This window comes from Diplotaxodon limnothrissa, linkage group LG3, assembly GCF_057381915.1.
Source record: "Diplotaxodon limnothrissa isolate DT_005_m linkage group LG3, D_limnothrissa_male_GT1.1, whole genome shotgun sequence".
Classification (NCBI taxonomy): Eukaryota; Metazoa; Chordata; class Actinopteri; order Cichliformes; family Cichlidae; genus Diplotaxodon; species Diplotaxodon limnothrissa.
The window spans coordinates 410,617-417,012 of record NC_140598.1 but is presented as its reverse complement, the minus strand read 5'-3'; positions in this window follow the sequence as shown (position 1 = coordinate 417,012).

The window sequence follows — 6,396 nt, the reverse complement described above, 5'->3', positions numbered from 1 at the left end:
TTCAGCTTCACACTTTGTTAAAGCACATCTGTGGAATGAAGTCCGGCCGGCCACAGATCACTTCTGAGGAAAGAGGAGGACGTCGGCTTTCCTCCTAGTTTCACGCCCGAGCGCTGCGGGTGGAGGCGGCTGCTGCGGCCTCACCCTGACACGCACAAAGCTCCGCCTCCAGTCCTGACACTGAAACATCCACTGTAGCTACAACGATGCAGATGTGACCCTCAGCAGCTGGATTTCCTCTCCATAGATGTGTTTCCATGCAGATCATGGACATAAAGCAGCTCCAGGATGAAGAGTGTGAAAGAACTTCTTCCACTACAGTATTCATTACAGCACTGTGGCACTCCACAAACCCTCACACTGTCTCAATCCCTGTTTCCAGTTTGACTGAGAGAAGGCCTGAAGCTCAGCCAATCACAGGACAGGAAGTGATCAGCTGACACAGTGATTTGAAGCTGTCAGGGTGAGGCTGCTTCATGCAGGTGTGAAACTATGAGGAAGCTGAACGCCTCCTCTTTCCTCAGCAGTGATCTGTGGCAGTCTGCCATCATGTTTGGCTGCTCACACTAAGGCTACGTCCACACGTACTTTGGAAAACTGAGATTTTCTGTTTGTGTTTTTAAAGAAAATCTCGCCAAAAACGCAGTCAAACACGGTCAAGAACATGTCAAATCCACGCCGTGTAGAAATGTTGGCCAATCAGGAGTCTAGAAGCCTGGGAGGGAAAGAGTGAGCAGGTTTGATGCAAACCTGAAGTACTTCTGAAAAGTGTTTGTGTTTTTAAGTGCCTTCATCAAATGTTAATGACCAAAATCAGTACTCTGCTGCTGCAGACTCACAACTTAGGAATGAACAAATGCATACAGCATGCATAAATTTAAATTACATACAAATTAAATTCATTAAAAACCGACAACAACGTGGCGTCTGGATTTAGGTTGTGAGAGCGTCTGTGTTGACTCTGTTCACTCTGACGTCTTTGTAAATGGAGGGACAGTAACTGTGTGTGTACATGTACGTGTGTAAAACTGCAGATAGATTAACAGCAACAGTATTTTGTGTTTATCCACCATTGTAGAAATTCATCTCATGTAAACAGTAATGTGGCGCACAGCGGCACGTCAAAAAAGGCGCACACCTTTGACGTTGTGTGACTAAATCTCTGTTTTCCTCGTCAACACGTAAAAGCAAAAACTGTGTTTTAAAAATCTCAGTTTTCAGTGATCGAAAACAGCATTTACGTGTGGACGAAAGGTGCAAGCGCATAGAAAAGTAGCAGTAAGTATTTAAGTACAATTTTCAGGTATCTGTACTTTACCTGAGAACTACTTTTTACTCCCTACAATTTTAAACACATATCTGAACTTTCTACTTCTTACATGTGTTGTGATTTTCCCAAGTGCATCATTACTGCTTTTGCTATAATGGTCATATTTTATTAGAAGTTTATTAGGAGTTTTTATTTTGAGATATTACAATCAGAACAGAAAAGAAAAAGAAAGAAATTGGTGATGAAGTTTACAGAAGGAGAGGGAGAGAAAACACTGAGGATCTGCTCCAAACCTGTCCTAAGAAAAACAAACAAAACAAAAACAATCAAACACACACACAACAAAACCAAGCGCGCCACAGGCCCAGAGATCCAAGACCCAAAGACCTCCTCACCCCCAAGCAGGGGCCTGACAGAGCCAGGGGGGCCAGGCCCCACCAAGCAGCCAGAACACACCCAAGCACCGAGAACCACCAACTCACCAGAGGATGGGGGCACCAGCCCCCGACAGAGAGTGTGGTGGGGGGGAAATAGTGTCTATTTTGATAGTTTATTAGAGATTTCCATCATGAATTCATTGTGGAAACTGAGCACAAGTTAAAGACCAAACACAACTAAATGTGTTTATCATCCAAATATAAAAGGGTGTTCTAATAATATGTGGCGCCTGTTAAAACCTGCCTGGTGACAGATGACACTGACAGTAATCTGCTGATGATTGAACTGCAGATTTAATGCAGGAATATTTCCTGTTTGAACTCTTCAGGGACCCGTGTATTTCCTGAGCAAACACTCTTCTCCTCATGCTGCTGCTGTGCTGGCAGCTTTAAGATGCAACAATAAATATTTCTATTGATTTGCACAGAAAGCTTTGAAAAAGCAACAGAACAATAAAAGCAGCAGCAGCTCTGACTGTGTTCATACCAACTTAAATATGTCAAAGTCAGGTTTCTGTTTAAAACACTGAATGTTTGAGTTACAAATACACAGATTTAACTACATTAACTTAACTATGGTGTAAAAACTGGATTCATTGACTGCTATGTAGCAAACATAGAGCTCAGTTTAACACACAGAGTAGAAAGGTCTGTATGAGAATGAAGCTGCTGATGCAGGACTGAACACAGGATGAGGAATAAAGGACTTTTCTATGGTTTCCTTTAGCTGTTGCTAGCTTGCCATTTTTATGCCTCACTATTAGCATCTTGTAAGACATGCGCTATTTAGCCAATTTTGGCTGCACCGAACTCAGATTAAGCCTCACAAACATTTTCATGTAAACAAATCTTTGGTGGGACTTAATTAAAGACAATTAACAAACTCCTGGACTGCTGCAGTCTCTCTGACAGAACACTTAGACCAGACTTGTGTCCCCAGTATAAATATATTTTACAAACATCCTTCAAAGAGCCACTTTTTACTTTCTTATTTGAAGTACATTTCAGAGCCTGTACTTTTTACTTTTACTTGAGTAAAGAAGTTGAATCAGTACTTTTACCTTTACTGGAGTATTTTTAACAGTAGTATTTGTAGACTTGTGTCTACAAAGTCTGTTTGTGGACTTAAGTACTGAATGTCTGTACTTTGCCAACTCTCCTCATGTCCTGATGTGTTTACCTGTCCAAGCTGCACAGGTGAGTCTGACTCTGAGCTCAGCAGGATTCAGCCTGAAGCCTCTGCAGTGAGACAGCACCCTGACCCTCACACTCAGCTTTTCATTCTGCTTCTTATTGCACTTAACCTCCTAAGACCTGAACTCTTCCACAGCAGCATTTTTAATTTGTCTTTGATATTTGGGAATATTGGGGCCTGATGAATGTAAAAACAAAGAATTACCAGATTTTTTTTTTACCTTATTTTTGTTTTTAAGAAAAATAGGAGCCACATATGAGGAACTTCGTTTAAAATTTTGATAGGACAGTAGCAGTATAATGTCCTCGTAAGTGGATATCAGGCCCTTGTAGAGCAAAATTGAGTATTTTGGTCTAAATAACCCAAAATATGATGTCCATATATGTGGACGGCAGGTCCTAGGAGGTTAATGGTCTGGTCTGTGTTTGATATGTGACTCACTTATATATTTCTCATTGTTTTAATCCACAGCTCAGACTCTTCTTTTAAATTAAACCAATCGTTTCCTCCTCTTGCTGTCAGTGTGGTTACTGAACATGAACTCTGATCTCTGAGTGAGAGCAGCACAGACTGAATACCAGGATAACAACCTGACATACTGTTTGGTTTTTACATGTATTATTATTAGGGCTGTCAGTGTTAACACGTTAACATGAATTAGCCCACGTTAACGCACTAGCCACTCAGCAAAGACCAAACAGACCCCTGGATGGGGCTCAGCCAGCAGACACAGGGGGGCTTCTGCAGAGAAGACAAACTTTGGACAAACTGCCCAAAATGCATTGACAGACACATTTCAGGGATTTTGAGTCAGTCTGTGCTCCAGATGGATTAATTGTTAATTGCGTTAGTCATGATGATGGCATTAACGTGTTACTGTGGCTTAAATGCGTTAACGCTGAGTAACTCCTTATACGGATTGATCTGTGTTAACTTGTTAATGTGAGTTTTGCCCATTTTAATGTGTTAACACTGACAGCCCTGATTATTATTATATTCTTTTTTTTGCCTGTCCCGTCCAGCAGTGTAGCAGGACAGGACGAGAATGAGAATTATTGTCTGAAGGCCAAAAAAACAGAATTATTTTTCCAAGTGCATCATTACTGCTTTGGCTATAATGGCAGTCATATTTTATTAGAAATTTATTCGAATTTTTTATTTTGAGTTATTACTATCAGAACAGAAAAGAGCGTCTGAAGAAAAGAAAAAGAAAGAAACTGGTGAAGATGTTTATAGATAAAAAATAGAGATGGAGAAAAAACACTGAGGATCTGCTCCAAACCTGCGTAAAGCACACACACAAACACACACACACAAAACAACAACAGAGAAACCATGGCAACAACCAAGATATGTACAAGTACCAGTAAATGATAACATGAAATGTTACTGAGCAGCAGTGTTGGTCAAGTTACTTGAAAAAAGTAATCAGTAACTAATTACTGATTACTTCCCCAAAAAAGTAATCCCGTTACTTTACTGATTACTTATTTTCAAAGGTAATTAATTACTTAGTTACTTAGTTACTTTTTAAAAACACGATTTACAACCTGAAGAGGTGATAAAGCGATAGATCTTTCAGCCCAATTCTACTTTTTCTACATAATCCATCATACAAAATGTAATCAAATGGAAAAGTCTCTTTTTTTAACTTGATTTATCAGTTTTAATCTTTTAACTTTATGCATCAAGCAAAAATAAAATTATATGCAACATTCTCTGACTGGAGGAAATTAGTTTAACATTTAAACCTATTTTCTGCACATTCCAGCACATAAAATAAAATGTTTTTGTGTTTACACTCAGTCTTTCAAATAGATGCAAGTAAAACACAGCAGAAAATAAATAAAGTCAAAGACTCAGCGGTCCTGTTGCTCTATTTTCACCTGTAAAGCAGGAGTGGGGTAGGCAGAGGTTTACCCTGGTGCAGGTGTGCCGCAGCGGTCAGTGGAAGAATCCGCGAGTTTCTCGGTGCTTGCTCGGAAGTTTAGGGGTTTTTTTCGCTGTAAAAAGTTTTCCTCCCGCGCACAACGGACGCTAATGTTTTTGTCACTTTTTATGGAATCAAACTCAAAGTAAGGTCAGTACTTCCACGCTTTAAACGCTGCACGCTCATACTCTCTCCCACAATCGATATGTGATCCATTGTTGATCTGCACACAGCTGTTGTCACCAACGGCGCACTCGCTTACGTCACTGTCGTGAGACATTCTCGCAAAAAGAAAAAAAAATCACGGTTTTAGTAACGCAGTAACGCAGCGTTCCTACGGGAAAGTAACGGTAATCTAATTACCGTTTTTGCAATACTAATCCCTTACTTTACTCGTTACTTGAAAAAAAGTAATCGGATTACAGTAATGCGTTACAAGTAACGCATTACTGCCCATCTCTGCTGAGCAGCACACAGGACTACATGATATGTCTAGAGGCAGCAGCCAACCAAGATAGTGTGTGTCTGTGAGTACGTGTGTGTGCACCTTTGTGTGTGTGTGCGCTTGTGTTCACAAGGTTTCACCATGTAAATGTCTAATAGTGGGTATGTGGAGCCATAGCCCCCCCCCCCCCAGGAGATGAAGCAGGCATGGAGGAGATGCAGGCCCGAGACATCTAGATACCCCCAGAGTACGAGAGTCCAAAGAGGCTCACTGCAGGGGGAATCGCACTACCTACTCAGAAAAGACCAAAGCAGACCCCTGGATGGGGTCAGCCAGCAGACACAGTGCAGAAGCCCCAGGGGGCCCCGGCAACGAGCCAGCAGGCCACACATAGCAGATGCCGGGAGTGACTCAGTACACACCCGAGCACCCAGCCCTGGACAGGTGGACTAAGGGTCCGCCAGTGAGACATGAAGTCCCAGGATCCTGATCTCCATGGATGGAAAACAGAGAAATTTGATCAAGTGAAGATCTTTCAGACTCATTGATCCAGCTCATTCTTTGGATATAATCAAAACTATTAATCAGCATCATTTTGTATTTCTTTTGGAAAATCAGACAAACACAAAAACATTATTATATTTTGAAAAATACTGACAGCCAGCAGTGCTCCCCTCAGCCTCCCAGTAGATGCAGCTGTGGTATAAACGTCAAAATCCTGCATCACTTTGTTCTTGTGTATTGTTCACAGGTACTCCTCTCATGAGAGTAAAGAGTAACTTGATTATTTAGAATTCCCTAATGCACCAAAGGCTTAAATAGATCATATATATAGATCATATATATAGATCACATATATAGATCATATATATAGATCATATATATAGATCACATATATAGATCATATATATAGATCACATATATAGATCATATATATAGATCACATATATAGATCACATATATATAGATCACATATATAGATCATATATATAGATCACATATATAGATCACATATATAGATCACATATATAGATCACATATATAGATCACATATATAGATCACATATATATAGATCATATATATAGATCACATATATAGATCACATATATAGATCATAT